At 42.8% G+C, this 15,723-nt stretch overlaps 1 protein-coding gene across 2 annotated transcripts in view; it reads left to right on the top strand.

Annotated features, from left to right (window-relative positions):
* Positions 1-1,048: 1,048 nt before the first annotated feature.
* The window catches only part of TOM1L2 (target of myb1-like 2 (chicken)), a 58,374-nt gene continuing 43,699 nt past the window's right edge, over positions 1,049-15,723 (top strand). For both annotated transcript variants that reach the window (XM_009321406.1, XM_009321405.1), the window contains exon 1: positions 1,049-1,112. The gene's annotated coding sequence lies outside the window, so the exon portion shown is untranslated. The remainder of the gene's footprint in view (positions 1,113-15,723) is intronic.

Raw genomic sequence — 15,723 nt, 5'->3', positions numbered from 1 at the left:
GTATGGAGGGGCCTCTGGGGGTAGTGGGGATCTCGGGGTTGGTGGGGACTCTGGAGGTGGTGGGTGGCTTTCGGGGTTGGTGGGTGCTGTAGGCCTTACTGGGGTCTCTGGGGGTTAGTGTGCGTCGTGGAGGGCTCTGTGGGCAGCAGAGGCCCGTGGGGGTAGCGGTAGCTTCGGGCAGGCTGTTTGCCATGAGGAAGGAGCGACTCCACTTCAAGATGGTTGATGGAGGAAGGAAAGTTGTTGCATCCCCCAGCTCCTTTTCGTGCATGTGAGCACCTTGTTACAGAGCAGCCCTGTCATTCAGCCACCTTTCTCCCAAAATGTTGAAACCTCCCTGGACCTGTGGATGTGCAGGGAGGGTGACGTGGTTTAGAGATGCAAGTACGTGCTCCGTTTTCAGCCCAGAGCTTGAATTGTGGTTTTGCTAATGCTTTGGTGACATTAGGCAGGTTATTCTGCGTGTGCTTTGACTGTGCAGCTAGCCAAGTCCTTCCTGTGCTGCTGTGGCTACTGCCTCCCACAGACGTGTTCACTCTCACCTGTGGCAAGCGTGGTTTCGGTCTGGGTTGCCACGGCCAGGGCCACAGGAGAAAGCCTGGGCGCCACTTCTGCAGAGTTTGATAACTTGCCCGCGGCTGGGCGGGCTGTCGTTGCCTCCCGCTTTCTTCTCTTAGGCCCTGAAGAAATACAAGATCTCTCACATTGCGGTGGGAAAGAACAACAGACTGGCTCAGGTTCCTGCAGTGCGGGGACCGTGGCGTACAGTCCCAGAAGCCAAGGCGATGTTCAGTTGAATGCACTTGCGCTAGCATCCCTCTCCAGTGCAACCATGCTCACAGTTTCCTTGATTTGTTTCACAAGCAACAGTAATTCTAATGCCTTATTTAGGAGTTATATATAGTATAATGTATATCTATGTATAGTCTAGTCTATAGCTATTCTATATTAATTCATGGAATGATGGAAGACTTGTGTCTTTGGAAATTCAAGTGGAAAAATTTTGCAGAGTACCTGGTCGCGGCTGCAAAATCCAGAAGTTCTTTTATAGTAGTCGCCTCACCCACACGTGCAGAGACACCCCCTCGTAGAGCTAAAAGGCCCTTAAACGGGTAAGTCTCGCACTGTGCTTTGAAGATGGCTGGACTCTTGCTTTGTCAGACTATATGGAGCATATGTATAGCTTGCTGTTTTTCTTTAGCCATCTGGGGTGTTTATTTCTTCTGCTTAGGGAGAGAAGTGCCGAGAGTTGGAGGGTAATAATGGGAACAGTGAAAGTTAAACATTATTTTAAAGTGAATTTGCTTTGTTGTGTTTGGCCATCTGACCACATCTGCCAGGGCAGCTGGCTGCTTTGCTGCTGGGACAAGCCTTCTACAATGAGCGTTGTTAAGGGAAGGCAATAATTTCTCATCTATTTATTGTCAGTTTCCTTTAGCATCAGTACGTGGTTTAAAGGGCCTTCCTTAAGGCTGAAGAATTGTCGGGGGGGGGCCTAGCAGTAAAATCTGCTTTTCTAGCCTTCTGCCTTTCTAACTCTGGCGTGCAAAGATTTTCATAGCTCTTACATCCCCCTGCTCTCTTTGAACGAGCAGTCGCTGCCAACTGAGAGGCTTCGAACACAAAGCTCTGAAGGAGCTGCTTTCATCAGATAAGGTTAGGTGTGTGTGAGGGGTTTATAATGCAACTTCCCTTAATGCAAAATTCAGCTGCACTTTAAGAGTGTTTTTTCATCCCTGGGGGGAAGAGAGAGATGCAGATTTTGTTTTGGAAGAAAATTTTTTCTGCTTCTCATATCACTGTCAGTTATCCCTTTCTGAGACAACAGTAAAACAAAAGCATGCCTTGTTCTCAGACGGTGCTATTTGCCCAGTGTTTCCACAGGTTTTTTTTCAATGAGCTTGTGGAATATAATTTTCACTTATGTTTCTCTTCATTCTTTAAAAGAAACTGAATAATTTTGTATTTCTGTTTAAACATATTGTGTTGAACACAGTTGTGATGTTTTCAAGCAAAGCCTAACACTCACCATAAGGGAGAAGTGCAGAAAATTATGTAGGTCCATCAGCACACCAAGAATGCATGTTCTCTGCCAGGAAGTAGCAGTGGTTCACATGAAGATTTAATTAGGGCTAGACAATGTCTTCAGATAAATGCCAGGTCTGAAAGAACAAAGATGTCAGAGAAGGTTTGGGGAGAGCTGAGAGAGGTAATACAAGGGATTTTCTCTTTTCTCCTTCGCTTTATCTGGACAGTGTCTGAAGCTAGACAGGCTTTTTATGTTAACTCTTGCTTAATGTGGGAAAGTAATGCTAGGATGAGCTCAGAGGATTTGTAATGGAGATGGATAGAGTCTCCTGCATCTAAAGCGCCGGTTTCAATGGCAGCCAGGTTCCTCATCGCTGAAAGCTACCTGATTTTTGGCAATGGGCTTATATGGTAGCCTCTTCTTGGTTTCCAGCGGTCGAGTAACAGAAACTGTATAAAAGACCACCATGGCTACTAATTCCAAACCTCACTTAATTTTTCGTCAATACTTCGACTGACCCATGGACACTGAACTGTCCTTATGTCTCTAGCGAGGTCCTCTCCTGAGCGGAGGGGGTGGTTTTTGACAGGGCTGGTGTGTGGAAGGCAGTCAGCTGCTGCGGTGTGCCTAGGAGATTCCTGAAATTAAAATCCATTTTGCCCAACCCATATTGCTTTTCACCTGGAGCTTGCAGTGAAGGGGGGTAGGTAACAGCGCCATTTTCCATATAAACTAAAAGTCTCATCCAGGATTATGTGGCAGAATCCGTTACTTCTCAAAGGCTCTGTGGGCAAACGGTGCTTTTCAGCATCCCGCAGGACTTATAAGAAGTCTTCGTGGTCCCTTCGCCCCTTCACAACGTCGGTTTTGTTGGTGGTCAGTGCTTCCTAGCAGGCCTCCTCAAGAAGGTCCCTGGGCAGGGGTTGGGTGTGGAGGCTGATGCGCTGCTGGTGCTTTTAACCGGTGCTTGGTGCCCGGTGAATCCAGCAGCCGTCGGCAGTGCTGGACGTGGAGCCTGGGGGGGCACTGGAGCTTTCACTGACAGCTTGTGCTGCGCGGCTCCGGCCAGCTGAGGGGTGGTCGTGCCACCAGCCCTGGAGAAGGTCTTTGTGAACGCTGGCAAGAGTCTAGAGGGTGGGATTGGGTGCCAGGGGTTTCATAGGCTGCCGAGTATGTAGGGGCTGACAAGATCCTTTGTGGCATTGAGTGTTGGCCCGGTTCTTACGACCGAACTGTTTATTTTTTCCAGCTAATACTGTAAATACGATAGACTAGATCCTTAGAGGAGGACTGTGCTGAAGAATACTCCTGACCAGTGAGGAGGAGAAGTACAGGAAGACGTGTCGTAAAACGGCAAAGACAGACTGCTTGCTATCTGGAGAGGGGCTGGCCTGGGGAAAAAGCTGCAATTTACAGTAGCGGGAATTTGCCTTGAGATTCAACATCCTGCCGTAAATTGCGTTTTTATCTTTCTTTGTTCAAGGGAGCCATCTTTAAAGTGTTACCACTCTATTCAAGGTTATTAGAACAAATACCCTTACCGTAGGTTAGCGAAAACATCTTAGATGATTAAAGCTGATTGAATTACAAGAATGTGGAGTACCGGTGACTGTTTCTGCTCATTCTGCTTATTTGATATAGGCCATATGGCTTACACATGAGGACACAGTAAAACCAGTTACATTTTCTAGTAATTTTTTTTTTTACTCTGGAGACTTTGCAAAGGCTTCAGGAGAGTGTTTATTTGTTTGAATCCAAACCAAGTCTTGCTGCTGGCCCCCCCTGGCTCCCTCAGGTGCGAAGGGCTGAGTTGGGGCAGCGATGTGTGAAATGGACTCCTCCCGGGGTGTTGGACGGGAGCATCGAGGTCCGTTTTGGTAAGGGCTCTGCTCAGGGCTGTGTGTGCTGCTGAAGTCAGCCGTTCTTGCCGCAGCTTCAAGTCTGCTTGACTCGAAGCCAAAGACCTCCAGGGAGAGAGGTCCAGCACCTGAGTTAAATGCACAGTAGAAATTAAGGTGTCCTGCGTAACTGGGGGTGGGGGTGTTGATCAGGCAATGCTGTTTTACATCCCTGGTCCCTGTTGATGAAGGGAGGTTTGGAGGAGGGGTGCTGGTCTGGACACTTGCCTTGGAGTCTGTTTTCGGAGGAGGCACAGCGCAGTGATTTAATACAGAGTATTGTTTAAGGAGGCTACAAAAACAAGGTTTCAGCAAAAGATACGGAGGCACTTTATGGAAGCAACAGTGAGGCAGACAGCTTTTCAATTGATTTTTATCAAAGCACTTGCAGTTTCCATTCAAGGCTGTTAAACTGATAATAAATATGGTGGACAGAGTCTGTTTCCAGAGCTGCCGTTTTGTTCCCCTCTCTTTTTTTAAAATGAGAAAATGCCTCAGCCTGGGGGGGTGTATAAACACCTTCTTATTTTCCTTTCCATAAGAAGCACGTAAGACCTTTCTTCAGGTTTCTTATATCTTAAAATTTTTATGAGTCTTTGAATAAAATGGTTCCTAAACAAATGAGTTGATGGTTACATGCAGGAATAGAGGGAGGTATTACAGCGAGCAGCCCATGGTAATCCTGCAGGAGGAGTTAACCCAGGCTTTCTTGTCCACATACACAATTTGCCTAAGTTCCCTTCAGAGTAAACTTACTACTTTGCTGTGCTGTAAGTAAAACTTTTTTTTTTAAAGACAAACCTTTTCTCAATGCCAGAAGTCAGTGTTTAAAGTGCACACCGTAATCTTAGGATCTGGTACCAATAAAATTACGTGGTTGCAGCATGCTGTTGGGGTCTGAATCATCTCTCTTTTCATTAATTGCATTATAATAAAATAAAAAGTCCTTTGCATTTACCCATAACCACTGAAGCATTGTGCCCTGTTCTAAGGGAAGCTTTTCTCAGTACAAGGTAGCAATAACTTTTCTTGCTGTCAGATGGCCACAGCATCAAAAAGATGTATTTTGTCTTTTCCCACAGTGAAGAGCGCGCAAAAAGTGCTCTCCTCAGAGTTTAAGTACATTTATAGGTACTCCTGTAGCTGGTCAGTCATTTAAAATCCAGCCCCCCACTGTTCATATAGAATTGTGCTACTCAGGGGAAAAGGGAGTCTGATAAAATGCTTTTAGTTTTATAAGATTATTTGGATCTGCTTTCACTTCATGACAATGGATTATGTTGTAAGGAAAATCTCCATGAAATATGAAAATGGATATCTTTGCCTTTAAAGGAGCAAATAAATACTGAGTCATGAATCTGGCAACTTGGAGAAACTACATACATGTGTGAAGCTGGATAATTGGTATAATACCATTTAATACTAGGTTTCTGAGACTGGATTTATTTTATAGGCACAAAAGCAGATCGTAGTTCATGAAGGTATTATAGCATGTAATTTTGAGTAATGCATTTTTATCTCTTCCAGCACAGTACGCTTAAATGTATATTCCATATGCTTCTAATATAAATCTATACATGAGAGGCTGCAGTGTGAGGACAGCTCGTTCCCAGTTTGATACTGCTCTGTTCACGTACTCGGCAGATTTTTTAAACTGCATATTTAAAATATGCTTGACTAAAGACACACAGTTAGAAAATCCCCACAGACCCTTCCAACCGATTTCGTATTTCATCCAAAACAATTTTCACCAAAAAAGTAGTACTGTGTGTTTTCCTTAGTTGGATTAAGAACAATTTTAAATTAATCAGACTTTCCTTTGATTTCATAAACTATGTTGGGTTTATAATTAAGCATTCTTTGAAGGTGATCAAGGCATCTGGTAGTATCCTCGGTGGTAACGGTCAGTGGAGGAACATCAGCAGTCGTTGCAGAAATTTTGGTGAGGCGATCCTTCATGGGGAAGGACGCTGTATAGTACCTGCAGACCAGGTGCTCTTCAGAGTTGGCCTAGCAATCTCCTTCCCCATCTGGTATTTCATATTTGACTCTGGATAAATCATTTCACACTCTGTGGTTTGGTTTCAAAATCTGTGCAATGTATAGGCGATAACAAGCATAAACGTTTGGAGAACACAGGAGAGAAAGAGCCCTGAGAAGTTAGGAGGTGACCCGAAAGGCCAGCCTGCGCAACACAGTTTTTCCCCCATATGATGAGCCTGCACAGATCATCCAGAACTAGTTTTCCATTTGCTCATTTGCATCCACCTGGGGAATGACTAGTTTTCTACGTAAAAGAAACTTGTTGCCGAGTATAAAAATCCTGTCTAGGATAGATAAGCCTTATCTTCCATGTTTGCTTAGTCATTCTGTTGACAGTTCTCCACGATTATTTTGCTCATTCGTTTCAGTTATCATCAGTGGTAAAGGGCTCTTTCAAAATTATGATTCTTGAGCACAAAACACGCTGGTCTAAAGGCTTTGCTAGAGCCTGGTCTCTCCTCCCTTAGGAGCAGGTCCTTCGCTACAGGTAAACATGTCTTTACATAACTCATGGAGCCAGATCTTCCAATCTGTAGGTACTCTTCCCGTTGCTCAAGAAGGGGAGATGCAAATAAATTCAACCAGTCTGTTATTGGCAGCACCGTCTTTAAATTTAAATACACACTCTAGGATTATTCTGTACCTGCCAGAATTGTGAGGTAGGCCCCATAATGTAGTAACTCATTTCAAAATCAAGGATTAGGGAAGGAAAAAAGTCCATGTATGTATATACTCTGTCCGTGTTTGGGCAATTCCTGGCACGGCTACGCACAGACTATTTACCCGTGCTTCTGTATCTCTCGGTTCACAGAAACCCTTTGGCAGCTCAGTGTTTGCAACGTAGTCTCAGAGAGCATCAGGAGACTCAAAAATGAGAAGATATTCAGGAGAAACCTGTTGAAGAGTTTGGTTAGTTCGTAAGCCTGCTTGTTCTTTGAGAGTAAGCCAGTCTGTTCCCCAGCTGGTCCTCAGAAGCCTTCTGGGTTAGATTACTTTGGGAAGAAGTTCTTTGTTCAAATTCAGATCAAAGAAAACGTACACAAAGTGAAGGCACAGATTGATGTTATAAACTGTGTTTGAACCCCAAGAACTTTGCAGAGTGTTGGTTTCTTATTCTGAAGGCAAGAAAGACTTTGTAACATCCCAAATGTGGTGAGGAATGTTGAGGATATAGTTAACTCGGACATGTTGCATCCTCTGTATTTTCGTGGATGGATCCACTGCAAGAAGCGAGACCAGCTTTGTATTTGACACAAATAACAAAAAATTCACATTTCTTGCATAGCCGAGTAGATGCAGAAGAACTCCTTTTGTAAAATCTGGTATTTCCTGACTTTTTTTTTTTTTTTAACTTTAGTTTTGTCTCAGTTATAGCTTTCTACATTTATTTTCCTTTTGGAAGGAAAAGGGCGTCCTCCCTTGCCTGTGCACACAAAAAGCAACCTTGAGCAGATTAAATAAATTGCAAGCTTCAGCAGCTTTGCCAGCAAATTTTGGAAGGTCTTTATGCTGTACTAGGCCTACAGGCTAGTGATATTTGATGGCTTCCAATCACTTTGTCTTCTCAGACTAACAGATGCATCTGTATGTTTTAATAGAGGCATTTTACTTAAGCTGTGATGACCAAATATTTACTGAAATACAGGTATTTTTTTTTCCAGACATCTGCAAGGCTTTAATTAGTAATTCTGTCCAAAAAGTCAAGCCTGAAGTAAGTTTTTGACTGAGGTGATCCAGAGATGAGATACTATATTGTAGCTCTTCCTTCCAAAACCTCTTTCTTTGCAGTTGATGCAGTGGGAATCTGTTGGGCTCAATACAAACGGTCTTCCCTCTTCTATATGATGCTGTTGAGAATCTGAACTCCTCAGTGTTCACCAAAAAGCGCTCCTATCAGTTAACAGAGTATTAAGGAACATAACCAGTTAATTGGTTCCTAATTTAAGATTAGGGCAGAAAATATGCAAACTTTACTGGAATATTTCATCTGGAGTGAATCTTGAAATCGGTCTCCGCGTTGTGACCAGTTGTTACCTGAATGCTGTCTAGTATTTTCCTGAGCAGTTGTTATGGGACATAGGTATGGTAATAAGATGATTGATAGTGAAAGGTAGGGGTTAAGCAGGATCCGGCATGTATTTGGTTTCGGGGTACCCTTATCTCATGTTTAAGCTGTTGTAGTAAATAGCTTGTTTTTTCATTATCTTTGAGCTGCCCTTTCTCTGCTGATTTTCGGTCCTTCTAATTAGAAGGGTATTTTAGTGAAAAGAGCGATCTCAGACCTTTGTGAAATTTTCTGCTAGTACAAATAATGGTAAATCTGAAATCACTTATTAGACAAGAAGTTGTTATGGCAACTATAAGATGGTTGGCTAATCAGAGAGTGAGATCAGTTTTTATTTACCAGCGTAATGAGCAATTAAGTTTGAGCAGCTGTCAGACTTGGAAAGTGATTAAAGTTCAGCAAACAGCCCGAATGGGTCAGTGTTCACTTCTGGTGGTTTTCTGACACTGCAGCTTGATCGTGTGCAGGTTTTACCTACTATAATTAAAACTGCCTTTAAAATCCCCATCTATGCCAATGACTTGGCGTAGCCAGTGAGTAAGGAAAAATCCCTCTTCCAACCAGGTTCCTTAAAGGGTATTGGCCTTGAGTCTTGCTGCAGCTAATGAGGTATTCCACCTGTAGCATCCCGTAAAGCAAACCTCAGTTTGCATGCTGGCTTGCAGCATCGTCTCCAGGCCGTTGATGATCACCAGGAGAGAGCTGAAACCGTGCAGCCTCGCTCAGGCAAGCTTTACACCTCTAAAGGGCACTCTTTCACAAAAGGCATCATTGTACTGTTGTTGGTTGCTTAGGAAGTTGCTGCTGGGCTCAGGGGAAGGGTGTGCACAGTGTACATGAATATAAAACCCAAAAGAAGTTGAGAAAGTCTTGATTCACCCAGAAACATAAGGGAATGCCCAGGAGAGGCTAACCTCAGCCGGAGCTGGTGAAGCTCAGTCGTTCAGCTAGCGCCTTTGCTGGGACTCACTGCTTTCCCAAGCGGGAACAGTGACACCAACATCTATCAGTGTCACACTGCCAAAAAGGCTTCGGTAGGTTTTGTATTTGTTACTCGGTACCCTGTGACTTCGGTGTTGTTGATTAACAAGCTGTAAGCAGCAAAGACCGGAGAGCTGGTTCTCTGTAGATTCCAGAAGATCGTATATGTTCACACTGGGAAAGTTACCTTCCCATCCATAATCTGCAGTTTTCAGAATGCACTAGATCAGCCCTTTTCATTTGCTAGGATTTGCTTCCCCGCTCCATATGGTAAATAAGCCAAACTGTTTGTAAGCCGTGCTCAAATTCTGTGTTCTAGTTAGAATTTTAACTGTCCAAGGACGAATATAGTTATTTTCCAAAAGTATGCTGCGATCTCCTGATACATTTACATTGTTTTTAAAATTACCACACTAATAGTATCATGTAATATAGGCGATTGCAGTGGAATGTGAAATGTATTGGGACAGTTCGTGACCTGAAGAATTTACAAAGGTGTGTGACTATATAACACAAGCTGGTGAATGGGGACTTAGGGGAACATTAAAATGACAGTCTCAGGAATAAGCATTTCCATACTTGATCTAAACTTACGGTATTTACATTTTCTATTTATCAGTCTTTTTCAAGCTTATCTATGGCAGTGACACATGAGAAACAGGGCTGTAGAAATGGAGCAGAATTTTTAATAGGGTTATTAGAGACCAAGAAATACGCATTTCTCAGCCTGTACAAGATGGAATTGCACATGTGTATCTTGTTATTATTGTTGCCTGATTTGCAGTCAGGTTTCCTGAGAAGATCGTTTGGAAGTGTTTAGCCGCTAAGCTTTTGCAGGCATAGCAAGCTTGGCTTGTTGGAAAGGGCAGCTGGCAACAGAGCCCTTCAATGACAGCAGCACTGGCAAAAGTGATTCCTGTTACCTAGTGGAACAGGAGCCAGCTCTCCCCTCTTCCCGCGGTGAAAACGCTTAGTGTATTCCAGACGCTGATCTTCAAGCCGTGGAGGTATTGGAGAATTTGAATGGGATCGGAGCTAGCTGCCTCTTGCACAGGCCTCCTGTCATCTTGTAGAGCGGTGTGAGGGAAGGCTGCAAAATTGAAACGCGAACTGAAGCATTTCACGCTAGAAAACGTGAGCTGTCAGCCCTCAAAAGCTGCAGACTCCTCACTGCCTAGTTTGCTTCTACATGCGGGATAACTGTGGTTTTCCAGAGGACACAGCTCTCACCTTCGTAGTTGTAGATATGTAGGAGAGCTGGGTGTGGGAACATGCACATGAAATACTCTACTGCAAGATTTATTTCTTTTCATTCGTAACACATTTTAATTATCATGTATGAACATTTACTTTAAAACCTGCTGTAGCATGCGGCAGCTAAGGAGTAAATGTGTTCTTGTAACTGCTTTCTTTGTAGGAATGAAAGATTTTGCCTTTTTTCCCCTCACTAAATGTAATTAGTGTTTTCAGTTTATTTTAAGCATGTGAGAGTGTGGGCAATTGACTTTAGGAGTAACCTGTAAAAAAATAAATATAAATAATACTAATGTAGGAGCCTGATGGATTCTCTTTGCCTTATGGTTTGTTTGCAGCAAACAACTTGTTACAAGTGAGTGGGTGGGAGGGGGAGTTTTAAATATATGGGGATGGATTTTTAGAGTTTGCAGCTGACATGGATTAAAAATTCTTAGAACATTTCATCCATGAAAGGCAATTAGTTTTGTTTTATGAATATGAAAAGCACGTAGCTTGTAAGTACTGGAGTGAAGTCCCAAGTGAGTTATTAGAACTTGCTTTACTCATGTAGTACAAAATTAGCCATCAAGAGCTGATAGATTTCAAATACAGCTCACTGACACTCTGATCATCCATAACTTTTCATAAAGACATTTTTTCGGTCTCACCTGTAATTACTGGATGCCATTGAAGTCCTGAACGGGGCAGCTAGTCACAGATCAGGACACCTTCTTGCTCTTGCTAGTGCTTGCAAGATTTTGTGCAGCTGGGATATCAAATTGTAATAGCGTTCCGCCTGCAGTTCTGGGTGGTAAAACTGCACCCGGATGTGTAGAATATTCCTCTTTCTCTCTCTTACCTCCTGGTAGTATCTTACTGGTCAAATACATTCTTCTGCTTTGTATGTGTGGTATTGGTTTTCTGCAGTTTGGGGAGAATGTTTTAAAAAGCAGTTTGCAACAGTTTATTTAAGGAACTGTCATATCGGTGTTCTTATAAATAACAAACCCACTGTAACAGAGCCTTTAGGCATACTTGCTAACAAAGAAGTTGAGAAATAAATCACTGCTTTCAGCTGCCCCTTCTCTCAGATTTGTAAGTTAAGGCTGATAAAATGAATGGAGTCTGCGTTTTTTTAGCAGTTGGTTTTTGGCATTAGGACAAATTAATGTATATGTATTAGACAGTTGTTTAAGAGCTTTTTTGGAATATTGGGGTTGTCTGTAGTGAGTTGTCTTTCAGCTGAGATAAGCTTCTCAGCTACTAAGGGGTGTTTGGAAGAAGACTATTTTTTCAGCTTCTTTGGCTAGTTTCTTTGTCTGGCGTGTTTGGTTTTTTGATGGGGGAGAGCCAAAGGCTCAGCTATAAAGAAATTTTGTATTTCTAGTGTTGGTGAACAGGCGTTATTCATCCAGTATGTCAGTGTTTTAATACCTGAGATTCTCAGTTAAGGAACTGGTAGCCCTAATTAAGGAACAAGGTAGCCCCCCTCCCCAATCATCCAAATTCCTTGGAGAAATTAAAACAATATAAAAACCCTTTGGCAAGTGGTAGGCTACAATCCAAGTTCTGCCTATGGAAATGACTAAATGTCGGTGCGATTTGGTATACAGCACCGGCTGCCTTACTGTGGTCAAAGGAGGAGGAGATTTGGATAACCATCCCAGTGCAGTGGCCTGTTTAAACAACGCTGTGCTGGTAAATACTCCCATACAGAGTCGTATGGACAAGTCATAGCGGTCGCAGTCAAATTCAGAAAAGGCAAATCCAAGAGGGAACATTTTGTCACCCGGAAGGCTTTAATTTATGCTTTCGTGCCTCTCATCTAGAGAAGAAAGATGGACACTCAGGGTGTGATAATATTAGACTACTGGAAGTGTTGCCTAATAGATCACAGATGTTTGCGAACTGGCGAGCCATCATCTCCACCGATAGAACAGTACGGGGGGACAGTCATGAGATGTGACATGTCATAAAGGAGCGTTGATTTGTCGCTCCCCTACAGTAAATCACACGGTAAACATCTCCATTTGAATCCATTAAAATCTATTAATACAGGACGTATATTTTAAAACTGCTTTGACATTTCTGATTGAAGGTGTTAGTGTATTGATTTCTGCCGTGAGCAGGTCCGTGTTTGTCAATCGTAAGGTAGCACCACACTTTGAATATCGTGGGTTTGCAGTGAGATGGGAATCTGGCCAAGGTCACTGCTGAAAGAGGTGAAGAAACGTGTGGTGCAGGCTGAGTTTTACGGAAAAGTGCCTCCGAATCATGCAAATGGCTTGATGAGCTGGGAGCTGCCGCCATATGACCTAGCTCTGAAGGACAGCTATTGGGTCAACTCGTTAGCTTTAATGAGTGTACTGTACGTAGGAGGAAGGCGTTTTTTTGTGTTTTGTTTTTAAAGCTGTGTAGAATGAGGAAGTCAGAGGGATTTCACTTTGTTTTAAAGAAGCAGTAGTCTCTTTCTGCCATCTGTTTTGAAAGAGAGCAACTTACATACAGATGTCATTCAGTGGAGCATGCTGTCAGCAGCAGCAATTTCTGCTGATGGGGGAAATTCAGTGCGAGGATTCATAACAAAAGTCTTTATTGTATAGAAACACACCGTTCTGCTGGGGACCCAGATTCCAAATGCTTTTAAGGACTATGACTAAACCATCATTTGTGCCTGAGATGAATGATACCTGAGTACAGAGACTGCCTGGACTAGTTTGCCCCGTCGGGCCATTTCTGTACAATACAATGGCATAGTGCTGGAAGGTCCGTCTGGTTTTACAACCTGCAAATGCATCGAGAACTATGAGATGCGATAAAGTAAGCGAGTCAGGCCGATACACTCCCTTGCCTACTCTAATATTATTATAAGGATTTCTGGTTTGTTTTTCTTCTTGTTCAGGTGAAGCTCTGATCTGAGTCTGAAAGAAAAATCTTCTTTGTTATACAGCTGTTAATATTTGTTTAATATGTATTAATCCATTCACCTTGCTCTGTTTCTGAAACTGCTGCGCAGCTATGCTCAGTTAATCAGCTGCAGTTTCCTACTCCCGAGAGGCTGAATTTGTGGGAGGTGTTGGGTGATGTCTTTCCTGTAGCGTATCTAAATCTCAGGAATGTTGTAGCATAACTTGAATACCATGTGGTCTTTAAAAAGGCACAGTAATTGCATATTACATATTCACGATTGGAGGTAAGCGTGATTTGGAAGGCAGGTTTGAAGAAGTTTGGCAATTGGGCGGCAGCTTCAAAAAGAAGAAAACCTGAAAGTTAATTGGAGAAAATGACAGTTCCCAGTTTACCGCTGTGCCTTCAGACAACATTCAAGCTAAATACTCATTATGATTGCACATGTGCATGCCCACAGCTTCTCTTGTTATTTTATTTTAACGTAGACCCCGCAGTCGTTATAAACTATGATTATTCATTTATTCAGCCCCGGAAACTTTGGCAAAACAATGAGTGGAGGATAGACGACTTCATCCCAAAGAGTTTCGATGTAAGCGTAGCTAAAATCAATTGAAAAATCACAATGGTCAAAGTGGATGACCAGTGCTGCAGCAGTACAACCCAAATCACGTTTTTCTGTAATGCCTTGCAGTTCAGATTGAGCCCGTTTGTTCTAGCTGACTGGCTTTTTCTTTGGAAGTGTGAAGCTCAGCATTTTCAGAGCAGTGTGAAATAAGGAATGTAGAAAAAGGACTTGGAGCAGTGAGGTGGCTAATTGAAAAATGCTATTGGAGCTGTGCTTTCTAACAAAGAAACTGGCAGGTTTTTGTGAGTAGGTCACTTCAGAGTTGAGTTTTGATCTTGAATTTTGAATGAGTCGCATTTATTTTTTAATAGCAGCGTTTTGATAAAAAGGAAAAAAACTCCTGTCGGTTACCATAATGTCTAAGTGTCCGTGACTGTCTTTCTAACAGCAAATGTAGAGAAAGCAAGAATAGACTGTTAAGTCCAGGAGTATCCAAGTGTGTTATTCTAGTGTCTCTCTGTCTTCCAAGTGAGATGTCTTGAACTCAGCAGCCATGCGAGTGCTGAGGATCTTTAGTCTTATCTTCATTTTGCTTGGACAGCTGAAATATGTTTCCGTGGCTTCTGTATGGTCTTTCCCCAGGTCTTATTGACGGTGCCGTGCAGGTCATTGCTGATTTCTTGAATCCAAGAGAGACAACTGCAGTCACAAAACGTAATGATGCTTTAAAGCAAACCAATTCTATAAGCTACAGCTCAGAGGAGAGATGTTATCGCCTCATTCAATAGTTTATCTTCCCTTGTGAGCTATCTTGTGTGTTTTGCATTGCCTTGCAAAACTTTTTTTTTTTCCCCTGAAAGACCTTTGTCCATTCTATAAAAGCATTTTGCATTTGACCTGAGCTGATAGCCCTTGCTTCTGAGAGAGCTCCGCTGAGCTGAAGGGAGGGGGACCAGCAGGATGGAAGTAAAAGCCTGCTAATACTGTGGCTTCTTCTGTTCTCTGTCACATATTATGCAGAGTGAAATATAACACATCTGACTGTTTGATTTGCTAATTTCAGTCTTGGAGCACAGCTGGTAGGCAGGTGGACTGTGAAGAGGCAAGACAAAGATCTAAGATCTGCGATCTTCTGAACTTCCAAGCCAAAAAAAAAAAAAAAAAGATGTTTTATGCTGCTTGAACACCAAACGCTGTTGGAGGGAAGGGGAGAAATTTGGAATTGGAACTTGCTTTTGGATCTCTCTAATACGCTGCATAGGTGTGCATGCTTCTTGCATAAAGAGAAGGTGATTTTTCATGCAGAATTCTTCCCAAATGTATGAATCGAGTCTCTGAAGCAACATCTGGAGAAGTCCCAAGAGAGAAAACTGTGATTTCTCTGAACACAAAGATCTGTTCATTCACGAGATTCTGGTATTCAGACAGAAAACAGCGCAGTTCTCCCATTTTCATTTAATGTGATTTGTAGCTAGTAAAATGTTTAACTTTCACTTTTCCCTTTTCTTCCAAGAACATTATGCAGCACCACAGTCACTTATTGGTGCTTATAGATAGACCTTTTGGGGAGATTTTTACCCTGGTCGTGCCTGCTGTCATCATTCAGCTAGAGTAGGTGTTCTCAGTGCTTCCAGCAGTCAGTTTTTCAGCCTCGGCTGTGTAAGCATGCATATGGTATGTGAGTTAAATAGCATCCAGACTTCAACTTGTGCAGTTGCAACCCTAACGAAAACCTTCAGGCTGTCTCCATTGGCAGGTTCAGTAGAACGGTCAGAGACGAGCATTGGAAGGGGGAGGCAGGGAAGAGCGAGGAGTTCTGCTTTATCTCATCCGTACGTGAACAAAGTCAAATTTTAAGAGTGTCATTAACATTGAACTGTAACTTTGAAGCAAAAGTAGTATGGACTGAAAAGAGCTGTGAGAGCAGCTTCTCGAGGACAACCAATGTTAGCATTTCTTTGTTAGGTGACTTTTGAGCTGGGTTCAAGATGGGTGG

This window comes from Pygoscelis adeliae, unplaced genomic scaffold (assembly GCF_000699105.1).
Source record: "Pygoscelis adeliae isolate BGI_AS28 unplaced genomic scaffold, ASM69910v1 Scaffold543, whole genome shotgun sequence".
Classification (NCBI taxonomy): Eukaryota; Metazoa; Chordata; class Aves; order Sphenisciformes; family Spheniscidae; genus Pygoscelis; species Pygoscelis adeliae.
Note: the sequence above shows the minus strand (reverse complement) of the source record. Positions and strands in the feature narration are given on the sequence as shown.